The sequence below is a fragment of the Malaclemys terrapin genome, chromosome 2, assembly GCF_027887155.1.
Source record: "Malaclemys terrapin pileata isolate rMalTer1 chromosome 2, rMalTer1.hap1, whole genome shotgun sequence".
Lineage (NCBI taxonomy): Eukaryota > Metazoa > Chordata > Testudines > Emydidae > Malaclemys > Malaclemys terrapin.
In genome coordinates this window covers 60,571,681-60,588,218 of record NC_071506.1, presented here as the reverse complement: position 1 = coordinate 60,588,218, position 16,538 = coordinate 60,571,681, and the positions used below count along the sequence as shown (strand labels likewise).

At 41.2% G+C, this 16,538-nt stretch overlaps 1 protein-coding gene across 5 annotated transcripts in view; it reads left to right on the top strand.

Moving 5' to 3' along the window:
* SGK3 (serum/glucocorticoid regulated kinase family member 3) overlaps window positions 1–16,538 on the top strand; it is a 79,920-nt gene that overhangs the window by 23,324 nt on the left and 40,058 nt on the right. For 3 of the 5 annotated variants that reach the window (XM_054019298.1, XM_054019303.1, XM_054019301.1), the window contains exon 2: window positions 11,429–11,522. The gene's annotated coding sequence lies outside the window, so the exon portion shown is untranslated. Of the gene's footprint in view, window positions 1–6,159; window positions 6,183–6,395; window positions 6,506–11,428; window positions 11,523–16,538 lie in introns of those variants that run through there. The other 2 variants (XM_054019302.1, XM_054019299.1) reach the window with 2 other exon arrangements.

The following is a 16,538-nucleotide window of genomic DNA, read 5'->3' as shown; positions in this document are numbered from 1 at the left end:
TCATATTGTATGTATAGTTGGGGTTATTTTTTGCAATGTGCATTATGTGACATTTATCCACATTGAATTTCATTTGCTATTTTGTTGGCTTACTCAGAAAGAAGCTGGTAAATAGGGTATTTCGAGAGGGCCAGAATACTCGCTTCTCATCTTGGTTAATCAGGGCCCTGATTGGTAAGACAAGACTCCCCTGTCTTTCTAGGTTTTTCTGGGGAAGAGCTGGGGTTGGAGACTGAGTCAGTGTGGGAAAGGATAGAATAATATGCTGTTTAAGGGGCTGGAGTGATCTTTGAAAGTCTGTTCTTTTAAGGTGTAACTTGATTTTTTGAGGGGTGGGGTAAATTAATAATTGTGAAACATACTCAGAACGTAGGATAGGTACATCTGCAAAATTCAAAGAAACTTAGAAGCCCTTTGTATCCCATATGTGATGTATCTATAAAACATACTTACACTGAAGATGAGGGTTAACAGGAAAGCTATTGTGCCAAGCATTGAACGTAATTAACAGATGGGATAATGATTTTGAGACTTCTGGTCATTCAGCCCAAAAAGCAGTGTGCATCCATATAAACTAAAAAACTCAGTTTACACATGTGGGATTTTTTTGGTGGTTCTTGTGGTGGTGGTTTTCTGTCAATATCATAAAATATTAGAGAACATATAGGGAATAATTCTTCATTGAGATGGGGTTGATTATGTCCTAAATCCTCTGCATCCCAAATTTCTGTTTCTAGGATACTCTTAAAAATATATTGCTGTCTTTTAGTTCCTCACTGCTGCTCATTTTGATTTTAGCTCAGCCAATAGCAGCAGCCATTTGGGACATATTTAAGAACACTGTCAATAAACATTGTTTTTCCTTCACATTTACTTTGAACAATTACTTCTCACTCTTGCTGGGGTTGGAGACATATCCTGGAAGTATTTTCATTTTTTTTCTTGTGTACTGATTTTCATTCTAGCAAAGTGTAAAATAAGGCAAAAACTTGAAAATGGGGCGGTATCCCATAATAGAATATTTTTAATATATTGTAGAGGGTTCATGGGTGGAGGCAGGGATAGCTCAGTGGTTTGAGCATTGGCCTGCTAAACCCAGGGTTGTGAGTTCAATCCTTGAAGGAGCCATTTAGGGAACTGGGGTAAAAAGTTGTCTGGGGATTGGCCCTGCTTTGAGCAGGGGCTTGGACTAGATGACCTCCTAAGGTCCCTTCCAACCCTAATCTTCTAGGATAATATACTCCAGTCATTGTTGGTGTATATTAGAGTATCTATCTATCCAGCACACAAAGACTTTGAGTGAGTCACAGTGGACAAAAGACAAATGTGAATGCTGAAATGTGTAATCCACATTTAAAAGGCAAGTTAAATTTTACATATGTCTTGATCTGTTACGCAATCTACAATAAAATATCGTGACTAGACTAAAGTCATAGTGCTCCCTCTCAAAGCTTGTTGAATAATGTCCATAAGTTTAAAAATAAAAAAATTAACTGTACAATTCCCAGGAGTGTTGCTGCACAGCATCCTACAATAGATAGCTAAATATTCTACGTAATTCACTTTGGACAAATTTAAATGTAAAGACATGCAAAATGCCAACACTAAGCTGTCTAGCAAATAAGCATAGTTTCAGCATAATGAGAAAGGGTCTACTTAAAATAAGATTGATCCTGCCCTATCTGAGTAGTGAGTAGTTGTGGTGTAAGCTGCGCTAATTCAGAGTGTGGTTCTCCATGCCAATGTGAGCCTTTGGTCCAAAAGGGCCCCCACTTAGGGTAACAAGTGAAGACCAACAATGGACCCAGTGGATAAGGGCCACGTTCTCCAACAGTAGTGAAGGTGGATGAGCCACAACGGTGCATGCGTGGAATGCATACGGCAGAAGAACAACTAGATCTTCATTATGGTCATTCATGCCTTCAGGAACCAACATCATCTGGCAGAAGAGCTCCTGGGAAAGGGGCTGGTGTCTCCCAAAATAAGACCCCTCTACATCTCTCCCTCGCCTCCCAGTTCCAAGGAGGCAGAATAAAATGAAGGGGCAACCCACCATATAGACCATGACAATAGCATCAGGGCTAATGCCCCTGCTATTAGGAAGAGGAGTGGCATGCTGAGCACTCATACAGCAGGCACAACCCAAACTCCACTTAGGGAAGATGCAGCCTTGGTGACCCCAACTTTCTGGAAGTCCAAAACAGACCTTACAGGCTTGTTCTGTGTCATCGCATGGAATGTGTTAACACTGAATGGCACTGAGTACAGGATAGCTTTTGTCAAAGAACTCACCCAAGATCGTCATCACCGGTGTCAATAGGCCCATCTGCCACAAAGTGATCAAATTACCATGGAAGGAGTAACCTTATTCCATTCCAGTGGTCCACTGTGATACTGATAGATTGGTCAACTTCGATATGCAACACCGTTTTTGAATGTATGCTCTTCAGCCATGTTGCCAGGATGGGGGACACACTCCAGCACACTGTTCTCAAATTCTCCATTGATGTGTAAAGGGGTGCATGTGCCCTGATTCAATGTGGCACTTCCTATGGGGCTGCCCTGCAGATTTGTGGCTTTTCAGGATTAAGCCAGATGTGAGAACTTCACTACACAATGCCTGGTGTGACGCCATTAACCGTGGTCACTCAGGCTGGCACAACAGTCCTCTGTAGACTATGCATTTTTGATTTTATTTATATATATATATATATATATCTTGAAAGAGAGGTTAGAGCCTGTTTTTTTCATCCCTGCAGTTGGGGGAGCAAGTAGTTTCCAATCCTGTTCAACCCAGTGTTTTTTCTGCCCCTCCCCAGACCAATTGTGTTGTAGTACCAGCCTTCCCTGAGATGAGGCCCCTGTGCTGCAGCTCAGTCCCATGACCCTGTTTTTTGCTACCCAGTAATGATAAACTCCAAAAACTACTGACTAACTAGAAGAGCAGTGCTACTGAACTATTTTATGTCACATAACTCTGTCTAACCCAACTAAATTGGTTGGCAATCTCAAAGGTGTAACAAGTTATTTTAACTGACTTAAAGTCAGCAGTCCTTTCTGGCAAAGGAACTTCGGTTCTTTTTATGCTATCATTCTAATTCTGGAGTACTTGTGGCACCTTAGAGACTAACAAATTTGTTAAATAAATAAATTTTTGTTAGTCTCTAAGGTGCCACAAGTACTCCTGTTCTTTTTGCAGATACAGACCAACACGGCTGCTACTCTGAAACCAATGATAGCACAGTTTGCGTAAGTATTCTTTATGAACATGTGACATGGAACAAAAACCTTTCCAGTTCAGAATAAATGAAAAGCAAACTGTTTCTAAGGAATAGAGTCAAGATACACAGTAATATCCACTTTAAAATAAACACTGAAAAGAGGAAGGGGAAAAAAAAGTTGTTCCATAACTGTTTACTACACTATTTCTAACAAAGGGCACAGAAAGCAGAGAAACTGTGATCTAGTGAGTTGATTTGTAGCTTTTGTGTGCATGCATTTACTTCAGTGTTTTGATTAACGTTTTGTATTTCAACAATGCCAGACTGTGTCTATGTTTTGGATGATTTTTGGATGACTGTCAATGAATGACAGCTTAGTGAAATACTGTCAACAGCCAGATTCAAAAACAGGATCTCACAAATTGACGTATTTGCTATGTACTCAATGATAAGACTGTACTGACTCCAGTTAAAGAAATATCATGTCTAGTCAGGTTAAATAAAGTTGGGTTAAAAACAAGGGATTTAAAAAAAACAAAAACAAAATCGGTCAACAGAAACATTTCTGAGCCTTTCTAAGTTCTGACGGAAACAGTTTTGACTGGCATTTAAATATTTCCCTGAAGTGTTTCTGGAACTCAGATATTGCATCATTCTGTCACACACACTAAACAGAAAGTGAAACCGACTAGATCATTTTCACATCCAAGCCAGGTATAATGTAAAGAGTATACTCTTTTTATAATTTATAAAGGTAACATCTAATTTATTTAACAATCTAGGGTTAGTTTCCTCATCAGTATCCCTTTAGACGGACAAGGTGGGTGAGAGAAATCTTTTATTGGATCAAGTATTTTTGGGGAGAGACCCATTAGAGCTACACAAAGCTTAGTTAGGTCTGGGTCCCTGGTGTCCCTTCAATCATTCATATTAATATTTACTGTTGGAAAGGGTATTTGCCTCTTAAGCTTTGACAATACAACTGTACCTACTTTAACTAAATTGGCTTAGAAACTATATTTCAGTTTGTGGCTTAAGTCAATAATCAATGTAGTTAAATTAGTAACAATCCCTACAACTTTCTCATGGAGACAAGGCCTCATTCACTTACGTTGACTACAGGCATGGCTCAGTCCCTTCCTAATTCTTATACCCATTATAGAAATTGTAATTTTTTTCCACTGGTTTTAGCCTGCTGTCTATTAACTTCATGCTCACCTGCATGTCTAGATCTAGCAAACCGAATAAATCAGAATAATAGCATTGCTAAAGTAAAGGTCTGCATTGACTCTGATTTCAAAGCAGACCTACCTTTTGGCCCAGATTCTGCATTCTAATATCCTTATTTATGAGTGACACCTTGAGTTGAGTAGGACAATTTATGAAGTAAAGTGCAACTAATTTTGAGTAGGGTATTGGAACCTGACCCTTAATTTGGGAGGTATAAAAATAGGGTCTGAGCACATTGTCTACAGCCACACAGCTGCTTGTTTGGCAAGGAAGATGTAAAGGACAGGAAACATCTTGCCCTAAACTGGTGCCAGATTTGCACAAAACTCTCTGATCTTCCTGCATTAGTTCTTTATTTCTGCTGTTACAGACGACTTTCATTTAAAGTAATTGATAGGATGGATGATTACCCTACCTGCTATCCTAGATGGTAAGTCACACACTTGTGTAGCTAAATGTGGGTTCGTATACAAAAGCCTGCAACGGGTTAAACTGAAAAAAGTAGTTTTCCATCCCTATTTTTAACCTAGTTGTCTTGGCATTCTAAATAATTAATTTTTTGCCTAACCTCTGCTTTATGAGGATTATCACTTAGTAAAATGAGAGTGTCAGTTTAGTCTACAGGCCAGGGGGTAGGCAATCTATGGCACACGTGCCAAAGGCAGCATGTGAGCTGATTTTCAGTGGCACTCACACTGCCTGCGTCCTGGCCACCAGTCCAGGGGCCTCTGCATTTTAATTTAATTTTAAATGAAGCTTCTTAAGTTTTTTTTTAAATGTTTGTTTATTTTACATATAAAAATAGTTTAGTTATATATTATAGACTTATACAAAGACACCTTCTAAAAACATTAAAATGTATTACTGGCCTGTGAAACCTTAAATTAGAGTGAATAAATGAAGACTGGCACACCACTTCTGAAAGGTTACCAACCCCTGTTGTAGGCTTGTCCCATCTCTTTTCCCTATAGCTACAGGACCTACGTTTATAGTTTCCTGCTTTTATGCGTGAATGCAACATTGGCCTACACTAGTGTTCCTATTCTGCCAAGCTCTCCTAACGAGTACCGTTTCCTAGCAGAGCTTTTCTCCCTTTGCTCCACAACGTTGTGGGAAGGCCCTGCTCGTGCTGCTCCTAAGCCACCTGCTCTGGAGCTAGAACAACTTGTAGCATAGCGTTCAAAGAGCTGCGCTAGTCCTGGCCTGGCTGGTATAAGCGGGGAGCAGTGTGCGCTGCAAGGTAAAAGCGAGAAGACGCCTGCGGGGAGAGCCTTTCGCTACAGCTGGCACTATAAGGGAAAGTAATGCCCCAGGGGAAACGAGTCACGGGGATGGAGTAGGCCCGGGGCCCATGCCTCGAGGTGGAGGAAAAATGCTACACTGCTGGGCTGGCGGAGGGGGGTGCCTGCTGGGGAAGCAGACGGGAAGAGCTCTAAGGGGCTGGGCTGGGCAGGCTGTGGGTGGGGTAGGTCTGCCCAGCACACTGGGGAGCGGGCAGCTCCCAGTCCTAGCCGAGCCAAGCCTGCGCTCTGTGCCCTGCAGAGGGCGGCTGGGCGTCCCTTCTCTTCCCCCACAGCTCTGCCGGCGCGGCGCCACCCCGCCCTCCACCTGGCGGGGCCACCTGGCGCCGCGGGCCCGGATTGGCGGGCTCGCGGTATGTGGGCCGGGAAAGCGGCGGGCTGCTGGGTGCTGCGCTGCCTCCCCGAGGGCCGGGCCCCGCGGGGGAGCCAGGTGCGTGGGGAAGCCCTGGCCTGGCCTCGACGCTGTTGCGCCCGGTCGCCCATCGTGCCGCCGCCCAGGGGCGGAGAGGGCGTTAACTCCATCCCCGCCCAGCGCTGTAGTGGCCCGACGGGCTGGCAGCAGCTTGCGCCTGTCCCAGCAGATGCTGCACAGGATGGGGTTCAGCCGGGAGTGGGGACAGCGGCGGGGATCTGTGGTGGCCAGTTTTTCTTCTCCTCGTTAAAACAGCACTAATGCGCCTCCGTCTCCGCTTCCTCCGCGGGCGGACAGGCTGGCGATGCATGGCTCGCAATCCGAGTCCGTGTGTCTCGCAGGTGTGTTGGGTTCCGTGGTGCCGGCCGGGGCGCTCCTCCCGCGCTGGGTTTGCACTGGCTTCACGCTCTCGTTTGCGGGTGCGGTGGTGCGCGTTGAGCGCCAGTCAGCTGTCTGGTTTGCCTGTGGTCACAGACACATCTGCTGTTGCGGAGGCTCTTAACTACGGTTTCTGATCTGCTGTCCCCAGTGGGCGGTGTCTTGTCTCGTTAGGGTTTGGTCCAAGGTCTTGAAAGGTCTGACTCTGGATAGGGACTTTTTGCATCTTGAGGTTAGTATTGTTGAGTCTTGGGCCGGATTCTATGTAGGAGTGGGTGGTGCTTTTCATTGGGCTCTCGTTCTGGTCCTCTAGTGTCCTGTGATATAGGGAGCGTGAGCTGCTCTGGCTGAGAGAGCACTAACAGCTCAGGACTCTGTTGTGTGATGATCAGAAAGGGGACTGTTCCTCGTTCCTGCAGTCGTTGTTGGAAGAGTTCCAGTGTGTGTACACAACTTGCTTACAGAGCTCTCCAGATGGGCATGCCTAGGGAGAGGAAGCTGAGCACTTTGTCTTGCAAGCTGTCAGGTGTCTGTGTCTTTGATACAGCTTTGGGACCAGGGTGCAAGAGAGAAGGGTTTTGGAGCCAGGTACTCTGTTTAGGTGCTGCTTTGGGGCTCCCAGGGTTAAGGGGGATGGAGGTAGAAGAGGCGCTCCCTTCCTAAAGTGAAGGAGACATTATTCAGAAAATACTTCAGTTTATCTAGACTTTTTTCCTATTAAGCAGATCAATGTCATTTCTTCACCTTGTAACAAGATGCAATGAATTTCCCAGCCCCTACTGCAAGGTGTTGAGGGCGGGAGTAGGACCTGGTATTGAGTACACTTCTCTTCTGTCAGAGTCCCTGGGATGGGGAAAAGGAGCAGCCACCTTCTGTGTGATGATATAAAACTCTATCTTCAGGAGATTTCTTTGTGTCTTGTACAAAATTGCTTATGGCTGTAAACTGCTCATTTTGTGGAAAAGTTGCAACTATGGGGGGAAACTGACTCCAGTACAACTGTTAATGTGTTTGAACTCCATTAAGGCTACTTCTAAAACAACAAATACTTTGCATCCTCCCCCCATCCCTTTATGGCATGATATGACTTTGGGTCTCCTGGGGGAATGTAATTTATGTTCATGAATACAAAATTGTAAGGTATTAGTATTTAAAGATTTGCTGCAGTGACACTAGAGTTTTTTTTAATTTATTTTCATACAGATGTTAGGGGAAGCTGGTCAATTCTCTTCCCTACGCCATCCAAAAGATACCCTTCTATTCTCTGGTTCTGAACATGCCATAACTCAATATGGAATGTGGTTTGTCACTCACTTGTCTATTTTTGAGGTTTGTGTTATCGCTTGCTAAACTTATTACAACACACTATTTACCTATGTCTGCAGTTTCAAGACCTTTGTGCTTCTCCCAACAACCACCACACTCCTGGGAATTTCACAGATAAATCACTAGCTCCATTTTTCATGCAGTCAGGTGTTTCATAGCTTTCAGTGAAGATACACTTAACATGATTATACACTGAGATACCTAAATTTGGATTTAGAGGTTTTGTTGTGTTATGCTGACTTTATATGTTTCATATTTAAACTGAAAAAGCCATTTATCCGATAGACTAGAAGAACTCCAATGAAACTGTTCTGGTCTCATGAGTACCTAAACATAGATTTTTGTGTGTGTGTTGTTTTTGTTTTTTTAAATAGTGCTCACCAGAACATTAATCTGATCTTTCAGGTGACTGCTATTTACTACTCTAAATGAGATAATTTAATAAAATACATCTTAAAAGCTTGTAACAGGAGTTAATAAAAACAAGAAAATTCAAATTTAGAGGAGATCAAATAATTCCCTGTAACTATTTTCTTGAAGACCCTTTTGGAACTAAAGAAGGAATACCATTAACTTTTTAACTGCAACTTTTTTTGTAGGCTTATTACAATCTTAATATTTTCAGTATTTTTATATTAACTTTTTGTGTCTGCATGTTTGTAGTGATTTTCAAAATTGGCTTTTGTATTACTTTAAAAAAAAAAAGCAATATGGAAGACTTGTTAGATCAGTGTGTTTTTTTTTTGTTTTTTTTGTTTTTTTTTTAAGCTTAATTTGTATGCAGCAGTAAAGGATTGCTATTTTTATTTCTTTGATACTCTCTTTAAAGCTGTATAAATTACCTCAGCTATATCCTGCTTGATGGTAGCCTTAATGTGTGGTGTCTAATTGATGCTTAGCTTCCATAAGCACCTTTCACTATAAATCACAACCGTGCCACATTAGAAATTGTGACACCAACTTGTATTGTAGGCATAGATTGATGCTTTCTATATCCTTAGATTTTTTTTTTTTTTTTTAAGACATCTATTGTGACCTTATTCTCTGAGGAAAGACTGTTGAGTCACCATTTCCCTGTAGACATTTGGATCAGTGCAGAGTGGGTGTAAAACACTATCATTCTGAGTTTGGTAATACTTTGTCCTGGTGTGACTACCCAAAGGGTTGGGTATGGGTGAATTGGGCCCACAGTATTGTGTTGCTGTAAGTTTCTTAATGCTCTTCTTGGTTTGCCTTCAAATCTGTTCTACTTAACTATGTTACATTCTTGGAATTTTGTTATAGCTGTATCGGGTCCCAGGATATTAGAGTTACAAGGTGGGTGAGGTAATATCTTTTGGGCCAACTTCTATTGGATAGAGAGACAAGCTTTCTCAAATATATTACCTCACCCCTTGTCACTGTTGGAATTTGGCAGTATTAACTGTTCCATTGACTTCTGCAGAATTAGGGATATTAAATTTGAAGAGTCTGCTTAGATTTGATGCTGCATATCCTATTAGCTTTTTGTTCTGGAGACGTTCCATTTTCTAGATCTCTTACCCTGTTGGTTATGAAATTTTGGTGTATACTTTTATAGAGCTCTTTACAAATATTGCAACACCCTCCTTAAATATGTCAGTATTCTCAATGGTCTAGGAGGTATACCTGGTTCTGCCTCAGCACTAAACTAGATGACCTGACTTATCTTCCAGCCCTACATTTCTATGATTTTAAAGATGGGAACTGGAGACAAAGTAGTAAAGTGACTTGTCCAAACACACACACACACACACACACACACAGTAACCCAACCAGAATTGGAGTTTACGATGATCTGACTCCCACTCCCATATTCATTACGCTAGACTATCCTGCCTCTCCAAATTATGTGACTGGATGTATGTTAATGGAGTCAAAAAGGGGATAACAACCCTCTGGTCGATGTTTACAGAAGCCTGACTGCCTGCTGAAGCAAAATTGGACTCCCTACAAGTGGTTGAAGCAAAGGAAGTGGGATAGGCTTTATCATAAGATCTGTCAGAAGCAGCTCAAGGCACTATGGCCAAAACTTTAAATCCATATTTATGAGCTTGTCCTTAGACACCCAAATTTTGAAAATTTTTGCCTAAATTAATTGGAGCTGCTACACAGGAAGGTTGAGGAAGCAATCCAGAAAACATAAGTGTTGGCATATGACCAGTGCAAGTGGACTTTACTGCCTGTAGTTCATCACTGAGACTAATTTAATGCATTTATAGTTGTTGTATCCCTTCGTCCAGATTCTCTGGATATGGCTAGAGATTAATCATTAAGGACTAAATATGGGTAAATAAGTCTTCACTAACAATTCTAGAGGGCTGCTCTTAAGGCAGATCTAGGAGCTTGCTGAATACATGCTCAGTTGTTAGTAATGATCCACACTACAGTCATTCAACAGTGGTGGAGCCTATAGTTCTTCGCATTCTGTCTTGCAATAAACAAGAATCCTGACAGATCCAACCTGAGATACAAATGTTGAAATTTCACATGTAACAGTTAGTGGTTGTCCCAGGACAGATAAAATAAGTGTTGCTGTCCTAGGGGAGGCATACTTTTCAGTGGGATTATAAGTAGAAAATGTCTCCCTTATTCTTTCTACCCAGTGAAACTGAGGTAGGGGATGCAAAGTAGGCAATTATCCCCTATTCCTGTTCCTCTTCATTCTTCTTTAACTTTTCTCACTCACCTCTGTCCTCTTCCTTTCTCCTAGGGAGAATAACAAAAGAGTTACATTTCACCTTGACCAGATTATTGCAGAGTGACCGGTGGTGGTGGTGGGTGGGGTGGGGTGGGGTGGAGGCGGCGGGGGGGGCGGGGGGTTGTTTTTACAGCAGCAGTTTACAGGTTAAGGGGTGGAGGAGGAACACAATTCACACTCTTCTTTTTTCCAGTTTGACAGCAGTTTGTCTTCATTCAGTTTTATCATTTTGCAGAAGGCCAATGTTGCACTTCCTGTCTTATGAACTAGCATTGCTTTCATCATCTCTTATCTGAAGGAGCTCCAAGTGCAAGCTGTTCCCTAGGGTATTTACCACTAATGGGAGCAGAACTGAAATGGCAACCAGCAGGAATGCGTGAAGAGCTGAGGAGGGGTGGGCCCGGGCATGTAGGAAGTGCTCTGCACTCTCCTTTGCTAGACAGATTTTTGTAAACATCAGCAGGAGAGTTGAAAACACTCTTTAAAACTTACAAAAAGGTCCATAAAATGAAAATGCACATGGTATTAAAGGGTGGTCTGTTTGAAACCTGAATTATTTTGAAGTTAGTCATTCAACAAATCCAAGCGGACTTGGGTCTCTTTTGAAATTCAGGTAACTTTGTTAGGGTTTAAGCTAGCGATGGATAAATTTAATATTCTTTTTAAGTCTCATGATCCTCTGACAGTCCCTGTCTCTCTTCTTTCTGTGATTATCCTATCTTGATGTACTGAAACTGATACTATGGCCTAATTTAAAGAGAGAACATTAAACCTATTTTTAACTCTCAACCATGACAAATAATTGAAATATCTCCTATTTATCCAGCATTATTTCTTGCAGGTCCCTCCTGCACCAGAATCCGTCTCAGCTGGAGCTTCCAGATTTCACTTGTGACCCAGCCCTGGATTTGGACCTAGCTTTCCAGAGGTGAAAGGTTAGTGTAGCCACCAAATGTCTTTCTCCTTGTGGTCATTTGTTTATATTGCCTCTTAAAAGGTACATGCCAGATTCTTTTCCTGCTGACTCTCTTTTCCAAATACATTTGGAAAAATCCTCTTATTTTCACCTGCCCTCCCACTCCTTTTGCCCGCTCCACCTCCCTGTCTGCTTCCTCCTATTGCTCAAAGTGCTGAAAGGAAGATGGTACCCTTCCTTTACAGTGTGGGAACTCCAGCAGCATTGTTGTCAGTGGAGCTTTGGGCATACTGTTTGGCTGTTAATTTCAGTGCTACAGCCGGCATGGGAAGTACACATAAACTGTCTAATCTAGTTTTAGCTTTTGAGGGACAGGGACATTTTTTCTTGCAGTGTGTCTGTACAGCATCCTGCAAAATGGGACTGGGATCCTGATTGGGCCCTCTGGGTGCTGTTGTAAGTTAAAATAGTTAGACTAAAATGTTTCTCTCTTATTAGATACAAAACTTGAGAGGCCTTTCATAGTACAGTTTGGGCCAAGTTTCCAATCACCAAGGAAAAGTATTAGAATAGGAGGGGGCTGGCTTTCACCCACTTTTTATTTACAGGGCTTTTTGGGGGTGCTTAGAATATCACCCAGCTACTCTTCAGAGGGGAGTTGTCCATGGTGAAGGATTAAAATCAGCAGGAGGGTCATTGGGAAGGGGGCATTGGTGACACTTTTTTAATTCCTCTCTCCAAAAGTGCAAGCAGCTAGCCATGGTTGACAAGTGGTTAGGACCTTGCTTATGCAACCATATTTGGACATTAAAACTTCACTAGTTACTATCCTCTCACAAATCTTCCAGTTTTAAGGAAGTTTATCAAGAAGGTCGAGATGAGCCAACTTCAGCGGTAGATTGAAAAGACTTCTTGGATTCCCGTCGGTCAGGATTCAGATCCTAATATGGAATTGAAATTGTGTGGATGTACTGATAGTGATCCATCTTGCTCAGTTTTTATAATAGGTCACTTGAGGAGATTTTCAAATATATTGTACTGCAATGTTGTATATGTATGGGGATAGTCAGATGTGTGTCTGCTTTTTGTAACAGCCATGTTCTATTCTCCTGGCATTCACAGTTCCTGAGAGAGACAGGGATCTGGATAAAATTGAAATGTCTATATCAGGGGTCAGCAACCTTTCAGAAGTGGTGTGCCGAGTCTTCATTTATTCACTCTAATTTAAGGTTTTGCATGCCAGTAATACAGTTAGACCTTCTAAAAATGTTACTTTCTATAAGTCTATAATATATAACTAAACTATTGTATGTAAAGTAAATAAGGTTCTTAAAATGTTTAAGAAGCTTAATTTAAAATTCAGTTAAAATGCAAAGCCCCCTGGACGGGTGGCCAGGACCCGGGCAGTGTGAGTGCCACTGAAAATCAGCTCGCATGCTGCCTTCGGCACGCGTGCCATAGGTTGCCTACCCCTGGGCTATATAGTTAACCCAGAAAAGAATGAAAGGCATGCTTTTTGGTAAAAGACAACGGTAGTGGACAAACGGGTGTTTCACTATCTAACAAGTGTGCATTCTTGCGTTTTGTCAGAATGATTCATGGATCGGTTGCTGCTCTTGTGACAGATCTAGGTATTTGCTTTTGATGTTTTTTCATCTAAAACTGCCAAGGAGACTGCCCCATTCTTTTCTAATGCAAACCTCACAACAGAGAGCTGTGCAAATAACTGACTATTTTCATTTCACTGGCAGTTCCTAAAATGTGGTGGTTGTTTTGTTTTTTTTTTTTAAAGTTCAGGTTGTTTAATCAAACTTTTTGGGGATTTTCAGCAGGGAAAAAACAGAGTAATTTTCATTCAGGTCAAACTAAACTTCATTTCAGTTTTGGGCATTTAACCTTGTTTTGTTTTAGCAAAGAAAATGAAGGGCTAGATTCACAAAACAGGGAGCGGGAGGAAGTGCCATCACCTATAACCTTTATCCTGGAGCACTTACCCGAGATATTGAAGGCCTGGGTTTGAATCCTTGCTCTGACCATCAGGCTATAGGGCATTTATCCATGGATTGTTCTGTCTCTCCTTTTGAAGCTGTTCCTCTATGTATAAATTAATTAAATTGTCACTGGAGCAGGGATTGGAACCTAGATGTTCCCCCTCCCAAAGGGGAGTCCTAAACAGAGGGCTGTAAGTCATATTCTCGGTCTCTGGTCCAATGACTCTTTCACTATTTTATACAAAGTGAAACAGCTTCAACAGAAGAAACTCTGAGATTTCCCCCACGTTGGAATACACTGTAGCCCGGTGGTTAGGGCAATCACCTACAAAGTGAGAACCTGGGTTCAAGTCCCTGCACCAGAAGGGATTTAAACCTGGGTCTCCCAGTCCCTTAACCACTGGGCTAAAGTTTTATAAGGGGGAACTGCCACTTCCTCTAAACTTTTCTTTTTTCATTTAAACCAAAACAGTTTGCTGAAATCAACACTAGTTCACAAAACATTCAGTCAACTCAAATCTGTATTTTTCGGTGAAAAATGTTCTGTGGAAAAGCTTTGCCCATCTGTGTGCAAATGTCTTCTGCACCTTTCTCCCTTCCAGCCTGTGGGAGCTTCAGTTGATGCTGAATGTCTCTGGGCTGCTGTGAGTTGCCAAGTGTGGATTCCTATGTACACTTGGGTGCAATTCAAGGTGTATGGTCTGGTTGTCAGACTTTTGTCTTTTCCCTCTACCTGTCATGGGAGTTGAGGCCACCAGGAAGGCACTTGTTTCTAATAGGGGAGCACTCTATTAGCAGTGGTAGAGCTTTCTCAGCTCCTATTTAAAATTCACTCCTCTCTGGTGGTCTGCCTGAGTCTACAAAAGCCTTAAAGGCACACTGCAATGCTTGTCTGGTCTGATTGTGTTTTGTCTTTTTTAATGAGTGATACATCTAACCTGTGATCCTTATTGAATTACCTAGTTGCCATGGTGCTAGGCACTGTTGAAATTAGCAAATAAACCTGCTGATCTGCAGTGTTGTAGGGGTGGAGGAATCAAGAAAAATTGAAAAACCTTTTTGAAATGAAGTTCTTATGTATGTTACAGTTGAGGAGTTACCATGATAGTTGAGTGCTGCTGGTGAATAGAAACTGCATGAAGGCTTTCAACTTCTGGAGTTTCATAGGCAAGCTGCAATTGCTCTTTCCAATTTTACCACCTAATTTTAATGTTGTTTTGCAACGCTATTGTAAGTGTAGTCTCCTCAGGGAAACAAACGCAAGCTGCATCATGCAAAGCTTCAAGCAACTTGCAGTATAAATATTTTTATTGTTTGCTGTTCTTTGAAGTCTTCAATAGCTGCTCATTCTTTTCTACCAGATCAAGATGAGTAAATTCATCCTGTATCAAACTTGGTGACTCTTCTCTTGGACTTTCTACATTTGAGAATGAGCTATATATCAAATCTGTGCAGTACTGCTCTCTGGACTATGACTTCTTATAATCCATGCCTTTTCTTCAGTAGTACTGCAACTCTTAGTGTCCTGTCATTCTGCTATGGCTTTGAAATCTAAAGAATGTGAGAGGGATGGCCTGTATCTTTACCTTACATGCCCTAAGTGGAATTGACATGAGGGTGAATGCAAAAATTCCAGGAACATTGTAGGATTAGACACAGTGTCCATTTGTGAGAGGTTGACAGTGCTCAGAGGATGGTGTTAATGAGGGAAGGAAAGACAGAAAAAGCTTGCTGTTCTAATATGCGACGTGATGGCCAGGAAAATAAGTAAGTAAACAATATGAGAAAAATGCAGTATATGTGTAACTACTAGCTCCATAAATGGGCATAAATGTTTTGTAAATCATATACCTAGTATAAAACATGACTGAAAATATTATACCACTTTCATTGACTTTAGGGGCCTTCTGTACCAAATAATACATATTTGGGGTAATGGGGAAGGACTGCAGTATAATATTTAACTGCAACATTTTTAGTTTATTTTTTAAACTAGGTGTGGGGAGTAAGGGAGCACACTTCTTACAGGTTACGTACCCAAATATAATTTTATAAAAGAGTAATTATGGTTTACAGTATAACACGGCTTTTTAACAGTGGCTCATCAAAGGTACATGTGGCTGATTTGGTGTGTAGAAGATAATGTATTTCGAATATGTAACTTATTAACATATCTGAATTAAACTTGGAAACTATTACTCTGATGTGAGTTACCAGTAAGTATGGGAAAGTCAAACATTAAGGCAAATGGGAGTCACATTTTTAAAACAAAATTTGACTGAATAAATGGCTGCTTAGTGAATGATCTTGATTTCACTGTGATTATAGCTGTTTCTGCATTTTTAATAATTTCACCATGTTAATATTTCTTTTATTTAATTGTAAATTATAATTAATGATCAAGTTCCTCAAATCTGAGGAGAAACTAGAGGAGATTTGGAAGAGATCAAGGGGATTGGATTTTGAGCATAAGAAGAAAACCAGAATCATCTAAGATTTATTAGCTGAATATTAAAAAAAACAAATCTCTTCAATTGGATACCAGGGGCTTTGTCACTTCTGCCAACACAAACATGGGTGTCTCTGTAACAGCAGAATTGCATCAAATTATTTGGTGGGTTGTTGTGGTGTTTTTTTTTTTAATTCTTGCTGTGAAATATGCAGTTCATATTCAACTTCCCTATTTTGAGAAAATGGCAGTTAAATTTTGAGCTTTTCACTCCCGAAAGCTTTCTCCCTGTCGAGTTAGATATGAAACAAGCTAGATATTTAATATTTTAGTGTTACCTTTTTTTAGGGTTGAACTGTATTTGGTTTAAAAACAAAACAAAAAAACTGAAATATCCATACATTCCTGAACAGGAGTTCTTTTGTTAAATTTGAGCATCTATTTATGGTCCTCTTGTGTGTTACTTAAAAGTTCATATTTGTATTGTGGCAACATTTAGAGGCCTCAGTTGGGGATTAGTTTCCTTTGTGCTAGACACAGACACAACAACAAAAATTGTCCCTGCCCCAGAGATGGTGAGTGAAAGAGGACACCA